We start from the raw sequence: 17,140 nt of genomic DNA on the forward strand, positions 1-17,140 counted from the left end.
AAAAATAATGAAATCTTACTATTTGTGACAACATGGATGGATCTGGAGGGCATTATACTCAGTACAATAAGTCAGACAGGAAAAGACAAATATTCTATGGTCTCATTTACACATGGAATGTACCAAAATATGTTCCCATAGTAAGTAGTCTGAGTTTGGGCTTTTGAAACAAGTGAATCATTTCTCTCCTTACTATGGTTAATAAATCAGTACATGCACAGCATTTACAAATTTCCATTTTCCATGGACTGAATAGTTAACAAAAATTCAAATTACAGGAAGGAAAGAGCTTGATAAAGGCAAGAGAGCCAAATGATTGGGGGAAATAACACAGATCCAATTGACTAACCAATTCATTTTACTGTTTGGAGTAAATCTTAGGACAATGCTGGTAAATATAAAATTATTACATCAAGGGGGCATTGGTAAAGGAAATATCCACTTCATAAATAATTATGATTTGTTTAGTACTGCCTGGTTTGGGGAGAACACTTCAGAGCAGAGCATCAGAGACCAGAAACTAAAATATTTTTTAGATTAGGAACCACATAAATACATCATTGTATTTAGGTAAAAATTTACAAATGAGAAACCAATATTTTTTTAAATTGTTTGAAAATTTAGATACTAGAGTTTTCAATAATATAGTGGCACATAGTATTCGATGAGACTCAAAGACTTCCTTAAATTAGTCCTTCCATCTGCCTCTTGGCTATCTTGAAAAAGAATAGCACAGAGAACTCTACTCAATATTCTCTGATAATCTATGTGGGGATAGAACCTGAAAAAGAATGGATGTGTGTACATGTATAACTGGATCATTTTGTTGTACAGCAGAAATTATCACAACATTGTAGACCAACTATACTTGAAAACATTTAAAAATGGAAAAAAATAGAATGCTCCCTCCCTAGGAGATGAGATTAAATAGAATAAATCTGAGAGGTGATAAAAGCATGTTTCTTTTCCCCTGGGAGCCAAGCAGAATGGCAGTAAAAGGAGTTCTAGATATCTTTTGGGGGCGGGGGTGAGCCATAAAGGCTTTTAATCAGCAAAGCATATAAGAACTTGATTGGGGGATTGCTCATCTTAAATTAGTGAGATAAGTAAAATTGTGGTTACACAAAGTGATAGCCGGGCCATGTTATGATTAGGTGGCTTGGTATGGCTTGAGAAATACTGGAAAAAGTTTTCTCATCCCTTAACCTTCTCCCTTCCTGGTGACTTCTTGGTGTACCTAAAATTCAATCATTAGTAAATTATTCCTCTTAATTAATTTAAATGCCCAGAGACTCCTCTTTTCAAATATTTGTTTTATATACTGCTCCTGAGCATCTGGTAACATGAAGTAGTTTTGTCAGTTGTGAAGACATGGCATTCTAAAGAATAGGTTCTAATGAAGCATGTGGGATTGGGGGGATTCGAAAAGGAGAAAACAACTAGAAAAGGAGAAGAGGAAGAAATAAAATTGCATTCATGACTACTATATAGATTCACCTAGGGATAGCTCTTGGTGCAAGGTAAATTTGTTAATGGATTATTTAAATTAGACAGAATGCCTGAGGCAGTGATTTGAAAAAAACTAATTTTGTCTTCATATTGTTTCATTTTGTGTCAGGTGTTTGCCAATCTATTTGATGCAAAATTTGCTGATTAGAGTAAAACCTTTTCTAATTTATGTTAACAGTAATTTAAACGGAGGGTATTTAACATTATTGAAAATACTTCACAACTGGCAGAGAAGTCACTGCTTGGCTTTCAAAGTGCTTAGTAGACAATTGTAGATCCAAGCTAAATACTACCTTTTTAGAGAATGCTTCAGGGCAAACCAAGATCTATAGAGTTGAAAATAGCAAACAGCTTTCATTGGGAAATCCAAAACAGCATCTGTCAGATCTGACCATTGCTGCAAGACATGAAATATCAACTTTCATTCCATCTGAGATAGCCTCCTCACCAGTGACTTTCAGAACACCATGTGCCTCTAAGAGAGAAGGCACATTTCATTTTTGGTGGCAAAAGAGATCTTTCTTTTACATTAGCCCACAATTCAGGATCTTCCATTTTGCACTTAAGTTTCTGAAGAGAGGGAATTTTAAAGGGGATAACTTTTTTTTTTTTTTTTTAATGGCCACACTTGCGGCATATGGAAGTTCCTGGGCCAGGGATTGAATCCAAACCACAGCTGAGACCTATGCCACAGCTGATGCAATGCTGGATACTTTAATCCACTGCACTGGGCCGGGGACTGAACCTGTACTTTGGCAGTGATCTGAGCAGAAGGATTCTTAACCCATTGTGCCATAGTGGGCATTCCAAGAGGGATAAGTTTAGAGCAGTGATTCCAAAACACCTGGCTATTTCAGAACCATTCATGGAGTTTGTACACCATTTTGAAGCTATTTTAAGTGTATAGTTTAGTAGCATTAAATACATTCACATTGTTGTGTAACCATCACCACAATCCACTTCTAGAACTTTTCTCACCCTCTTAGACTGGAAACTCTGTACTTGTTAAACAATAACTCCCCATTTTCCTCTCCTCTCAGTCCCTGGAAGCCACCATTTTACTTTCTATCTCTGAATTTGACTACTCTAAGTATTTTTACATAAAGTACTTAGTAAAATCATGTTTCATTTTTTCTTCTGTAACTGGCTTATTTCACTTAGCATGGTGTCTTCAAGATTCACCATCATGTAGCATATGTCAGAATCCTCTTCCTTGACAAAGCTGAATAAAAAAATATCCATATGTATATACAAATATTGTATCACACACATTCACATACATATATTACATTTTTTAACCCATGTGTCCATCAGTTGACATTTGCAGCTGTGCCTGCTGCTTCCTGTGACTATTCCTGTCCTAAGATCTAAGTTAGGTTACACAGAGGCCAATCTTCAAACAGCCCACAGACAGATTAGAAAGTTTCAAAAGCTAGGCTACTTTATATGCTCTAGTTCTGGAAAAAGGATTTGGGACAATTTCCAGGGTGGGAGTGGACAAGGGCAAGTGAAAATGTCACAAAATTTCTTACCATTTTGAATGTTTTTTTTTTTTTTTTTTTTTTTTTGATTCCTCGAACCATTCCTTGGTTGCCCCCTTGGTTACTGTAAATCTTTGAATGATTTTTGGAGTGCCTATAAAGTTATTTTAGTCAGTCTCTAGTTGTGTTTTAAAAAAATATTTCTTTCTTTCTTTTTTTGTCTTTTTAGGGCTGCTAGTGCAGCATGTGGAGGTTCCCAGGCTAGGGATCGAATCGGAGCTGTAGCTGCCAGCATATGCCACAGCCACAGCAACACCAGATCTGAGCCATGTCTGTGACCTACACCATAGCTCATGGTAATGCTGGATCCTTAACCCACTGAGCAAGGCCAGGGATCGAACCCTCATCCTCATGGATACTAGTCAGATTCATTTCCACTGCGCCACAACAGAAACGCCTTAAAGAAATATTTCTGTAGGAGCATGAGGGCCTGGAACTTCCTAGTCTCAAATCTTGCTTATGTCCCTCCAAACTCTAACCTAGGATTTTTAAAAAAATGATTATTCTAATTAAGAAAGACTGGGGTAGGGATTTCCTGTTGTAACTCAGTAATGAACCTGACTAGTATCCATAAGCTGTGGTGTAGGTTGCAGTTGCAGCTTGGAACTGGTGTTGCTGTAGCTGTGGCATAGGCCAGCAGCTGCAGCTCCAATTCAACCCCTAGCCTGGGAACTTCCATATGCTACAAGGGTAGGACCTGGAAATATACATTTTCATAATTTCCTGGGAGTTTCTGATATATAGCCAGACTGGGACACTTCTGTTTTGGAGAACAGATATTTATTAGAATAGTAGAGTCAGCACAAGGCCAAATGACAGCCCTAGGCCTAACTGAGTTTAGTGGGCACAGGTCCTAATCTAGGGACATTATGAAGAGGAGACCATTTAAGCAAACATGCACAGTACACCCTTTCAAACATTTCTCTCACAATTTTAATAGTCTCTTGGGTCTATATCCTCAATAGAAGAAACTGAAATTGTGTATGATTCATAGGGCTATTTTGCGTAGACTGAAGTGTTGAAAAGCACTACTAAGAGGAAAAGCTTCTTTCTAGCAGTTTCAAACCAAACTACAACACCTTAGTAAAGAGCAATCTCTAGCTGGAAGAGCTCTGGATCAATAGAACTTAGAATACAAAAAGAGCAGTTGTGGTGTTAATGTTCTTCAAATACATTGGACAGGAGAAAGATAGTCAGTAGAGGAGGTGGCAGGTGCCCCAGAAATCTGGAGAGTAAGGGAATGGCAGTCCCAGTAGCACACAGTGGCCAAAAAAATGGTGGGCTGTACATCAAGCAGAAGCAGTGGCCTTGGCTAAGCTAGCCCTTTTCTTCAGATGTGTTAAAATGTATCTTTGCAGATGCATTAGAGGGAATGGCTTCTGTGAAGCAATAGGGATTGGGACGAAACTGATTTTAAAATGAAAAGGGTTAATAGGGACTGTGTCCTTCCAGTGAGGCCTGGATTTCCTTTACAAGAACAAGTAGGAAGTGAACCCCATTTTAAAAGCAGGGAACATTTCCTGAGACAAAGGCAACAATGTTAAACATTATAAACATGAACAACTCCCACTTATATCCTCATTAGTTTCTATATTATTAGCAGATTATTCCTTTCTCCCATGCCTGCGCATGTGCATGTGCGTGTGCGTGTGCGTGTGCGTGTGTGTGTAAGACTTCTCCATGCTTGAGAATTTTTTCAGTGCTAAATATGCATATAACTTGTTCTCTGATTAGCAGCTGTGCATGCCATGTGCAAGTCCTCTCGTTGGTGGCTTTGTTTGCCCTGCTCACTGCACAAAGTGGTGGAAATGAAAATTGTTTACTATGGTAACCTTGATTCTATTAGGATTAAGTTATTTGCATGAGAAACATAAAACTGGAATATATTACCAAGTGTTTGTGGCATTGCTTTGTCTGGAGATATTTTTAAAGAAAGAAGAAATGATTGCTTTAGATTTGTGGGATAATTCTGCTGTAATTCCAGCTGGAGATAGAAGAGTGAACTAGATGCCCTCTCAAAGCTTTTTTAACCTTTAAAGCCCTTTATTTGGTATGTTTGGCATAGTCACTCTTATTGTCAATTGCATGGATCTACATAAATTGTAAATCTATCTTTACTCCTCTGTAAATGCTGACCATTTTGCTCAACCCAGAGTATGTTTGAACCCTGAGAAAGGTCTGGATTTAACCTCTCCACACTACCATGTTGTGTGCATTTCATCACTTGTCATGTACTTGGATCTGTGAACAAGGTTTCTTTGCCATTTCCAACATTTGTACAGAGATTTACCCAAGCAATACATATCACGGGGTAGGGGCTCCTTTTGGCAGAAAGTCAAAGGTCGTTTTTATTATGATTTATTTTTTCATTGAAGTATAGTTGATTTGCAATACTATATTAGTTTCAGCTATATGGTATAATGATTCAGTATTTTTACAGATTATCCTCTATTGTAAATTATTTGGAGAAAATGGCTATAATTCCATATGCTGTACAATTTAACCTTGTTGCCTCTTTTATACATAGTAGTTTGTATCTCTTAATCCTATACCTTTAATTTGCCTCTCCTTCCTTCCCCCTTCTCTTTGGTAATGAAAAGTTTGTTATCTATATTTGTGAGTCTGTTTCTATTTTGCACATTATATATATTCATCTGTATTATTTTTTTTCTCTTTTGTCCACACCTGTGGCATATGGAAGTTCCCAGGCCATGAATCAAATCTGCACCTTAGCAGTGACCCAAGCCACCACAGAGACAATGTCAAATCCTTAAACTGCTGGGCCACAGCAGGAAATCATATTTGTATTGTTTTTTATATTACACATATAAGTGACATCATAAAGTATTTGTCTCTCTCTGTCTGACTTATTTCACTAAGCATAATAATCTCTAGTTTCATCCACATTGCTGCAAATGGGAAAATTTCATTCTTTTTTATGGTTGAATTATATTCCGGTGTGTGTATACAACACCTTCATTCATTCATCTGTTGATGGGCATGGGCACTTGGGTTGCTTCCATGCCTTGGCTATTGTAAATAGCACGGCTATGAACATTGAGGTGCATGTATCTTTTTGAATTAGTATTTTCATTTTTTCCAGATAAGTACCCAGAAGTGGGATTGCTAGACCATGTGTAGTCCAAATAGTATATTATTATTATTATTTTTTTTTTTTGCTTTTTAGGGCTGCACTCATAGCATATGGAGGTTCCCAGGCTAGGGCTCAAATCAGAGCTACAAGCTGCTGGCCTATACCACAACTACAGCAGCACCAGATCCGAGCCATGTCTGCGACCTACAACACAGCTCACGGGATCCTTAACCCACTGAGCAAGGCCAGGGATTGAACCCACAACTTCATGGTTCATAGTCAGATTCATTTCCACTGTGCCATGATGGGAACTCCCAATTTTTAGATTTTTGAGGAATATTTTATACTGTTTTCCACAGCGGCTGAACCAATTTATATTCCCATTAACAAGGTACAAGTGTTCTAGTTACTCCAGATACTCTTCAGTATTTGTTATATGTAGATTTTGGATGATAGACATTCTGAGAGGTGTGAAGTGATATTTCATTGTGATTTTGATTTGCATTTATCTAATAGTTATCAATGTTGAGTGCCTTTTGGTGTACCTGTTAGCTGTCTGTGTGTCTTCTTTGGAAAAATGTCTGTTAGATATTCTGCTAATTTTTTTTTCTTTTGGCTGTGTCCACAGCATGTGGAAGTTCTCAAGCCAGGGATTGAACCCTTGCCAGAGCAGTGACCCAAGATTCAGCAGTGATAACACCAGGTCCTTAATCCACTAGTCCACAAGGGAGCTCCTTCAGCCCATTCTTTGATTGGGTCATTGGTTATTATGATATTGATTTGTATGAGCTGTTTTTATATTTTGGGTATTAACCCCTTGTTGGTCACATCATTTGCAAATATTTTCTCCCATTCAGTAGGTTGTCTTTTTGTTTTGTTGATGGTCTTTGCTATGCAAAAGCTTTTAAGTTTAATTAGGTCTCATTTGTTTATTTTTGTTTTTATTTCTTTTGCCTTAGGCGACAGATCCAAAAAATATTACAGTTTCTGTCAAAAACTATTGTGCATATGTTCTCTTCTAGAACTTTTATGGTTTCAGTTCTTACATTTAGGTCTTTAAACAATTTTGGGTTTATTATGGTGTGAGAAAATGTTCTAATCTCATTGCTTTATAAGTAGCTGACTGGTTTTCCTAGTACCACTTGTTGAAGAAACTGTTTTTCTTCCATTGTATATTCTTGCCTCCTTTATCATAGATTAATTGAACATAGCTATGTGGGTTTATTTCTGGGCTCTCAGCTGTGTTCCATTGATATGTGCATCTGCTTTGTTGCCACTGCCATGCTGCTTTGTAGTATAGTTTGAAGTCCAGTAGGGTTATACCTCTAACTTCGTACTGTTTTCTCAGAATTGCTTTGGAAATTTGGCATATTTTGTGGTTCTATATGAATTTTAGAATTATTTGTTCTAGTTATGTGAATAATATCATAGGAGTTTTGATATGGATTGCATTAAATCTGTAGATTGCTTTTGGTAGTATGGCCATTTTAATAATATTAATTCTTCCTATCCAAGAGGATGGGATATCTTTCCATTTCTTTTTATCAGCTTCAGTTTCCTTCATCAGTGTTTATAGTTTTCAGAGTATAGGTCTTTCACCTCATTGATTAAGTTAATTCCTAGATATTTTTGGGGTGCAATTTTAAATGGGATTTTTTTTTTACTTTCTCCATCTGATATTTCATTATTAGTGTATACAAATGCAACAGATTTCTATATATTAATCTTGTATCCTGCAACCTTGCTGAGTTCATTTACTGGTTCTAATAGTTTTGGAGGTGAGATTTTAGAGTTCTCTATTTAATGTATCATGTCATCTGTGAATAGTGACAATTTTACGTCTTCCCTTCTAATTTGCATGCTTTTTATTTCTTTCTCTCATTCGAGTGCTATGGCCAGGACTTCCAATACTAAGTTAAATATAAGTGGAAAGAGTGGGCATCCTTGACTTGTTCTTGCATTTAGCAGAAAACTTTCATCTTTTCACCACTATGATGTTTTCTGTGGGTTTGTCGTAAATGACCCTTATTAGATAGAGACACATTCACTCTGTATCCACTGTGCGAGAGTTTTTATCATCATTGGATGCTGAGTTTTGTCAAATACTTTTTCTGCATCTATTTATATGATTATATGATTTTTATCCTTCCTTTTTGTTAATGTGGTGTATCACATTGATTGATTTGCAAATGTTGAACCATGCTTGTAACCCTGGAATGAATCCAGCTTGAAGGTGGTGTTTGATCCTTTTAATGTATTGTTGGATTCAGTTTACTGATATTTTGTTGAGGACTTTTGCATCTATATTCACAAATGTTATTGGAGTGTAATTTTCTTTCTTTGTAGTGTCTTTGTCTGGTTTAGGTATCAGGACAATGGTGGCGTCATAGAGTGATTTGGGGAGGGTTCCCTCCCCTTAAGTCTTTTGGAATAATTTGAGAAGGATAGATTTGGTAGAATTTCCCTGTGAAGCTATATGTTACCGGATTTTTGTTTGTTGGAGTTTTGTTTTTAATTACAAATTCAGTTTCACTTCCAGTGATTGATATATCCAAATTATTGTTTCTTGATTCAGTCTTGGCAGGTTGTATACTTCTAAAAATTTGTCCATTTCTCCTAGGTTGCCTGATTTTGGAAGGCATATGACAATTCATAGTATTCCCTTATGATATTTTGTATTTCCGTGGTATCAGTTATTTCTCCTCTTTAATTTCTTGTTTATTTGGGTCCTCTCCCCATTCTTTTTGGTGAGCCTAGCTAGAGTTTGATCAATTATATTCATCTTTAAAAAAAAAAAAACAGGGAGACAAGATGGTGGAAGAGTAGGGGGACACACTCACCCTCTCCCACAAACACAACAACAACAACAAAAACACATCTACAGGATAAATGACTCTCACAGAACAGCAACCAATCACTGGCAGAAGAACCTAAACTCCAATAACGGCAAGAAATTTGTGACATTACTAGGTAAAACAAGAGAAAAGAGGAGAGTGAGAGAAGGTGAATCCGAGCTGGACGGGCACTCCTGAAAGGGAACTGCAGAGGAGAAAGGGATCCTGCATCCTGGAAAGTCACCTACTCGGGGGAAAGATCAAAGGAACTGGAGGAATCTCCAGATGCAGAGAAGAGTGTAGCAGTAAGTTGGAGTTCTGAAGAGCAGATCAAGAACCAAACAGACCATGTGAACTACAGGCACAGTCACCAAAAATTGAGATGCCTGGGTGGGGGCTGGGCAGCAAGACCTGGGCTCCAGAGGTTAGTCCCCGGGAAAGGGCTGGGGGGGGGGGTGGAGCGGAGACTGCTTGGGAGGTTTAGAAACCAGTCTGTCAAGTTTGACAGGGCAGAGACTGCCTGGGAGACTAGAAAACAAAGCTGTCCCAGAGGAAGGGAGCAATACTCTAGGGGCGGGGAAGTGGAAAGCCACATCAGAGGGAACCTGGGAGAAGAGCCTGGTCTGCGCCCGTGCTGGGGAGGGGAGAGAAGAAGGGGTGGGTCCCCATAAAATACTCCCTATGCCACAGCAAGCTTACCGGCCGGCTAGCTAGCAGAAAGCTGTGCTTCCCAGTGCATCCCCTCCCCCCACCCCCACCCCCCCCACACACTCACTGGACCTGGGGCTGCCTGCCATCCCAGAGGGCTGGCCTCAACAATTGCCTGAAGGCTACCACCACAGGGGCTGTCCCTGCACAGGCCTGCTTGCCCTTTGGAGGGGCTACACCCCCGCAGAGCAGCACCAAACACCACCAGCCCCTGAGAAAGGCCTGCAGCCCAGAAAAGCTAGAACAAGCCTAGCCAGGCCGTGACTAGATCGGTCTAATTCTTGGACGGTTTTTCTGAGTCGGGCTGCCCCGGGGAGGAGCCTCTTGGGTTGGCAGTGGCCCAGCTAGGCGCCCAAGCCCTCAGGGGGTGCCTAGCTGTCGCGGATCAGCTGCATAGGACTGCCAGCTCTAGGCAGGACCCCCCACAGTCCAGAAAAGCTACAACAAGCCTGGCTGGGCCGTGAAAAGAACTGCCTAATTCTCAGACAGTCTTTCTGAGTCGGGCTGACCTGGGGAAGAGCCTCTTGGGTTTTCAGCAGCCCAGCTAGCTGCTCCAGCCCTCCGGGGGAGCCACACACCTGTGGAACAGCTGTAAAGGACTGCCAGCTCTCTGCAGGACCCCCTGCAGCCCAGAAAAGCTACAACAAGCTTGGCCAGACTGTGAAAAGATCTGCCTACATTCTAAGACCGTCCTTCTGAGTTGGGCTGCCCTAGGGAAGAGCCTCTTAGGTTCTCAGTGACCTAGATAGCTGCTCCAGCCCTCAGGGGGTGCTGCATTCCTGAGGAACAGCTGCCCAACACCGCCAACCCCCTGCAAGAAGCCAACAGCCTAAAAACACCAGAGCAAGCTCTGCCTGACTGAGTGAAATCTGCTACCATCATGGTGTGGACCTCTGTCTGTAGTCCTGTCTGCCCTCAGGAAGTCCTCCTTTGCTTCAAAGAAACACTGTTAGCCCCATCAACACTCCAGAAAAGCCACACTGCCTCAGAAAAGACTGACCAACAACACCAGCCCTCAGGAAACATTCCACGGCAGTGACAAGGCAAACAATGCCTGGTCACGGAGAGTACAACTCCCCCAGGAAAAAGAAAACAACAAGCAAGATGAAGAAGCTTAGAAACCACCCCCAGTCAAACCAACAGGAGAACTCACCCAAAACAGTCAACAATGAAACAGATCTCTGCAGTCTGACAGACCTGGAGTTCAAAAGAGAAATAGTGAAAATACTGAAGGAATGAAGAGAAGATATGAACAGTAATGCAGATACCCTCAGAAAGGAACTAGAAAATATAAGAAGGAGCCAAGGAAAACTAGAACATTCATTTGCAGAGATGCAAACTGAACTAAGGGCAGTAAAATCCAGAATGAATAATGCAGAAGAATGAATCAGTGATATGGAAGATAGAATAATGGAAATCACCCAATCCGGTCAGCAGACAGAAAACCAAATGAAAAAACAGGAAAGCAATATAAGAGATGTATGGGATAATATAAAGCGGGCCAATCTATGCATAATAGGAATTCCAGAAGGAGTAGAAAAAGATAAGGGGATGGAAAATATATTTGAAAAAATTATTGCTGGAAACTTCCCAAATCTAAAGGATACTGAGTTCAACATACAGGAGGCACAGAGAGCCCCAGACAAACTGAACCCAAACAGATCCACACCAAGACACATCATAAAAAAAAATGGCAAAATTTAGTGATAAAGAGAGGATCCTAAAGGCAGCAAGAGAAAAGCAGAATGTTACCTACAAGGGAACCCCCATAAGAATATCAGCTGATTTCTCTACAGAAACACTACAGGCCAGGAGGCAATGGCAAGAGATATTTAAAGTGCTCAAAGGAAAAAATATGCAACCTAGAATACTCTATCCAGCAAGAATATCATTTAAAATAGAAGGGGAAATAAAATTTTTTTCCAACAAACAAAAACTTAAGGAATACAGCAACACAAAACCCAGGCTAAAAGAAATACTGAAAGGGCTTCTCTAAACCAAAAAGAAAGGAAGGAAAGGGAAGAAAAAAGAAAAGAAAAAAAAAAGAAGAAGAAGAAGAAATAGGACTGAGGAAACCGCAATCAGAGAGCAGTCACTCAAATAAGCCAGCATACAGATTTAATCATGAACATGCTTCAAACAAAATAAAATTAAAAAGAAAAAAAAAGAGTCATCAAAATCATAAAATGTGGGCAAGGGATGTTAGGAAATAAATAGACCGTTTTTGATTGTTTGTTTGTATGTTTCTCTTCTTTAATTTTACTATAGTAATGAAGTGTTTGAACCTACAGGACCATCAGGCTAAAACACACAATTATGGGAAGTGGTTAGCATACTTAAAAAACAGGGCAACCACAAGCCAAAACCAAATATTGCATTTGCAAAAAATAAAAAAAAAAAAACCCACTCAAGCAGATAATAAAAGGAGACCATCCAACCAAAAAAAAAAAAAAAAAGAAAGAAAGAAAGAAAGGAAGAATGGAGACCCATAGAATCAACTGGAACACGAGGTTCAAAATGGCAATAAATAATCATCTATCAATTATCACCTTAAATGTCAATGGACTGAACACCCCAATCAAAAGACACAGAGTGGCTGAGTGGATAAAAAGGCAGAAACCTTCAATATGCTGCCTACAAGAAGCTCACCTTGGGACAAAGGACACATATAGATTGAAAGTGAAAGGGTGGGGAAAAATATTTCACACCAATAGACAATACAGAAAAACAGGAGTCGCAATACTCATATCAGACAAGATAGACTTTAAAACAAAAGACATAAAGAAAGACAAAGAAGGACACTACTTAATGATTAAGGGATCCATCCAAGGAGAGGATGTTACTATCATCAACATATATGCCCCAAATATAGGAGCACCCAGATACATACAACAAATATTAACAGACATAAAGGGAGCTATTGATGAGAATACAATCATAGTAGGAGACCTTAATAACCCCCTCACATCAATGGACAGATCCTCTAGACAGAAAACCAATAAAGCAACAGAGATCCTAAAGGAAACAATAGAAAAGTTAGACTTCATTGATATCTTCAGGACACTACATCCAAAAAAAGCAGAATACACATTCTTCTCAAATACTCATGGAATATTCTCAAGAATCGACCACATATTGGGACACAAAGCTAACCTCAACAAATTTAGGAGCATAGAAATTATCTCAAGTATCTTCTCTGACCACAATGCCATGAAATTAGAAACCAACCATGGGAAAAGGAAAGAGAAAAAACCTACTACATGGAGACTAAACAACATGCTACTAAAAAACCAATGGATCAATGAGGAAATCAAGAAGGAAATTAAAAACTACCTTGAAACAAATGATAATGAAGACACAATCTCTCAAAATATATGGGATGCTGCGAAAGCAGTGCTCAGAGGGAAATTTATAGCAATACAGGCCTTTCTCAAAAAAGAAGAAAGATCCCAAATTGACAACTTAAGCCTCCACCTAAACGAACTAGAAAAAGAAGAACAAAAAGTCCTAAAGTCAGCAGAAGGAAGGAAATTATACAGATCAAAGAAGAAATCAATAAAATAGAGACTCAAAAAACAATAGAGAAAATTAATAAAACCAAGAGCTGGTTCTTTGAAAAGGTGAACAAAATTGACAAACCCCTGGCCAGACTCAATAAAAAGAGGAGAGAAAGAAACCAAATCACCAAAATTATAAATGAAAAAGGAGAAATCACAACAGATACTGCAGAAATACAAAAAACCATAAGAGAATACTATGAACAACTATATGGCAACAAGTTTGACAATATCTGGAAGAAATGGACAATTTTCTAGAATCTTACAGCCTGCCAAAACTGAATCAAGCAGAAACAGACCAACTGAACAGACCGATCACTAGAAATGAAATTGAAGATGTCATAAAATCACTCCCTACAAATAAAAGTCCAGGACCAGTTGGCCTCACAGGTGAATTTTATCAAACATATAAAGAGGAATTGGTGCCCATCCTCCTGAAACTCTTTCAAAAGGTTGAAGAAGAAGGAATACTCCCAAAGACATTCTATGATGCCACCATCACCCTCATTCCAAAACCAGACAGAGATACCACCAAAAAAGAAAACTATCGCCCAATACCATTGATGAATATAGATGTAAAAATTCTCAACAAAATCTTATCCAACAGAATCCAACAACATATCAAAAAAATTATACACCATGACCAGGTAGGGTTCATACTAGGTTCACAAGGATGGTTCAAAATACGCAAATCAATCAATATCATACACCACATTAACAAAAGAAAAGTCAAAAATCAGATGATCATCTCAATAGACACAGAAAAAGCATTTGACAAAGTTCAACATCCATTCATGATCAAGACCCTCGCCAAAGTGGGTATAGAGGGAACATTCCTGAACATAATCAAAGCCATTTATGATAAACCCACAGCAAATATAATACTCAATGGAGAAAAACTGGAAGCCTTCTCACTCAAATCTGGAACAAGACAGGGATGCCCACTCTCATCACTGCTCTTCAACATAGTGTTGGAAGTCCTAGCCACAACAATCAGACAAACAAAAGAAATCAAAGGCATCCATATAGGAAGAGAAGAGATAAAACAGTCACTGTATGCAGACGAAATGATACTATATATAGAAAACCCTAAGGACTCAACCCAAAAACTACTTGAACTGATTAATAAATTCGGCACAGTAGCAGGATATAAGATTAACATTCAGAAATCAGTCGCATTTCTGTATACCAGCAATGAAATATTAGAAAAGGAATACAAAAATATGATACCTTTTAAAATTGCACCTCACAAAATCAAATACCTCGGAATACACCTGACCAAGGAGGTAAAGGACCTATATGCCAAGAACTATAAAACTTTGATCAAAGAAATCAAAGAAGATGTAAAGAAATGGAAAGATATTCCATGTTCCTGGATTGGGAAAATCAATATTGTAAAAATGGCCATACTACCCAAAGCAATCTACAGATTCAATGCAATCCCTATCAAATTACCCAGGACATTTTTCACAGAACTGGAACAAACAATCCAAACATTTATATGGAACAACAAAAGACCCAGAATCGCCAAAGCAATCCTGAGAAACAAAAACCAAGCAGGAGGCATAACTCTCCCAGACTTCAAGAAATACTACAAAGCCACAGTCATCAAAACAGTGTGGTACTGGTATCAAAACAGACAGACAGACCAATGGAACAGAATAGAGAACCCGGAAATAAACCCTGACACCTATGGTCAATTAATCTTTGACAAGGGAGGCAAGACATAAAATGGGAAATAGAAAGTCTATTCAGCAAGCATTGCTGGGAAACCTGGACAGCTGCATGCAAAACGATGAAATTAGAACACACCCTCACACCATGCACAAAAATACACTCCAAATGGCTGAAAGTCTTAAATATACGACAGGACACCATCAAACTCCGAGAAGAAAACATAGGCAAAACACTCTCTGACATCAACATCATGAATATTTTCTCAGGGCAGTCTCCCAAAGCAATAGAAATTAGAGCAAAAATAAACCCATGGGACCTCATCAAACTGAAAAGCTTTTGCACAGCAAAGGAAACCCAAAAGAAAACAAAAAGACAACTTACAGAATGGGAGAAAACAGTTTCAAATGATGCAACGGACAAGGGCTTAATCTCTAGAATATATAAACAACTTATACAACCCAACAGCAAAAAAACCGATCAATCAATGGAAAAATGGGCAAAAGACCTGAATAGACATTTCTCCAAAGAAGATATACAGATGGCCAACAAACACATGAAAAAATGCTCAACATCACTGATCATAAGAGAAATGCAAATCAAAATTACCATGAGATACCACCTCACACCAGTCAGAATGGCCATCACTAATAAATCCACAAATAACAATTGCTGGAGGGGCTGTGGAGAAAAGGGAACCCTCCTGCACTGTTGGTGGGAATATCAACTGGTACAGCCACTATGGAGAACAGTTTGGAGATACCTTAGAAATCTATCCATAGAACTTCCATATGACCCTGCAATCCCACTCTTGGGCATCTATCCGGACAAAGCTCTACTTAGAAGAGACACATGCACCCGCATGTTCATTGCAGCACTATTCACAATAGCCAGGACATGGAAACAACCCAAATGTACATCGACAGATGATTGGATTCGGAAGAAGTGGTATATATACACAATGGAATACTACTCAGCCATAAAAAAGAATGACATAATGCTATTTGCAGCAACATGGATGGAACTAGAGACTCTCATACTGAGTGAAGTCAGTCAGAAAGACAAAGACAAATACCATACGATATCACTTATACCTGGAATCTAATATCCAGCACAAAGGAATCTTTCCACAAAAAAGAAAATCATGGACTTGGAGAAAAGACTTGTGGCTGCCTGATGGGAGGGGGAGGGAGTGGGAGGGATCGGGAACTTGGGCTTGTCAGACACAACTTAGATTTACAAGGAGATCCTGCTGAGTAGCATTGAGAACTTTGTCTAGATACTCATGTTGCAACAGAACAAAGGGTGGGGAAAAAATATTATTGTAATGTATACATGTAAGGATAACTTGATCCCCTTGCTGTACAGTGGAAAAATTAAAAAAAATAAAATAAAATAAATAAAAAATAAATAAATAAAAAGAAATACAGGTAGGTGAGCCCTAGACTATTCTATGCCAGACCTACTTTAAAAGAGCTTAAAAACAGGACTGGGAAGGATCAGAACAATCCACAAATAACTTAACTGCCTTCTAGACAAAGTCCAAGACTATTTAAAGTAATATATTTAACAATGTAAGCAATGTAAAATCCGCAATGTCTGTTATCCAATATAAAATTATCAGATACTGAAAAAAAACAGCCCTTATTTCATTGATTTTTTTCTATTTTTAATCTCTATTTCATTTATTCACCCTCTGGTCTTTATTATTTCCTTCCTTGTGTTGACTTTGGGCTGTGTTTTTCTTTTTCTTATTCTTTTACATGGTAGGTAGGTTGTGAATTTGAAATTTTTCTTGTTTCTAGAAGGTCTGTGTCATTCTTAAAACTGCTTAAATTTCCCTCTTGGAACTGCTTTTGCTGCATCCCATAGATTTAGAAAGTTGTGTTTCCATTTTCATTTGTTTTGAGCTATTTTCTGATTTTCTATTTGATTTCTTATTGACCCATTGGATTTTTAGTAGCATGTTGTTTAGTCTCCCCATATTTCTTCTTTTCCAGTTTTTCTTTCTGTAGTTGATTTCTAGTGTTATATATTTGCAGTCAGAAAGAATGCTTGATATAATTTCTATCCTCTTAAATTTATAAAGGCTCATTCAGCATACTATGTAATCTACCCTGAAGAATGTCCTATGTACACATGAAAGAAGTGGATTCTGCTGTTTTTGAACATAATGTCCTATAGATATCAATTAGGTTCAACTGGTTTATTGTATCATTTAAG

General features: G+C 38.4%; 1 protein-coding gene across 1 annotated transcript in view; it reads left to right on the forward strand.

The window, feature by feature from the left end:
* The window catches only part of APOOL (apolipoprotein O like), a 443,755-nt gene extending 429,180 nt beyond the window's left edge, over positions 1-14,575 (forward strand). Inside the window, exon 7 of the transcript XR_014835865.1 lies at positions 14,175-14,575. The gene's annotated coding sequence lies outside the window, so the exon portion shown is untranslated. The remainder of the gene's footprint in view (positions 1-14,174) is intronic.
* The last annotated feature ends 2,565 nt before the right edge of the window (positions 14,576-17,140 follow it).

Source organism: Sus scrofa, chromosome X (assembly GCF_054392235.1).
Source record: "Sus scrofa isolate SSC_HxYL_T2T_F1_AM1 chromosome X, Sscrofa_HxYL_maternal_Yorkshire_Landrace_v2.0, whole genome shotgun sequence".
In the NCBI taxonomy this organism is placed as follows: domain Eukaryota; kingdom Metazoa; phylum Chordata; class Mammalia; order Artiodactyla; family Suidae; genus Sus; species Sus scrofa.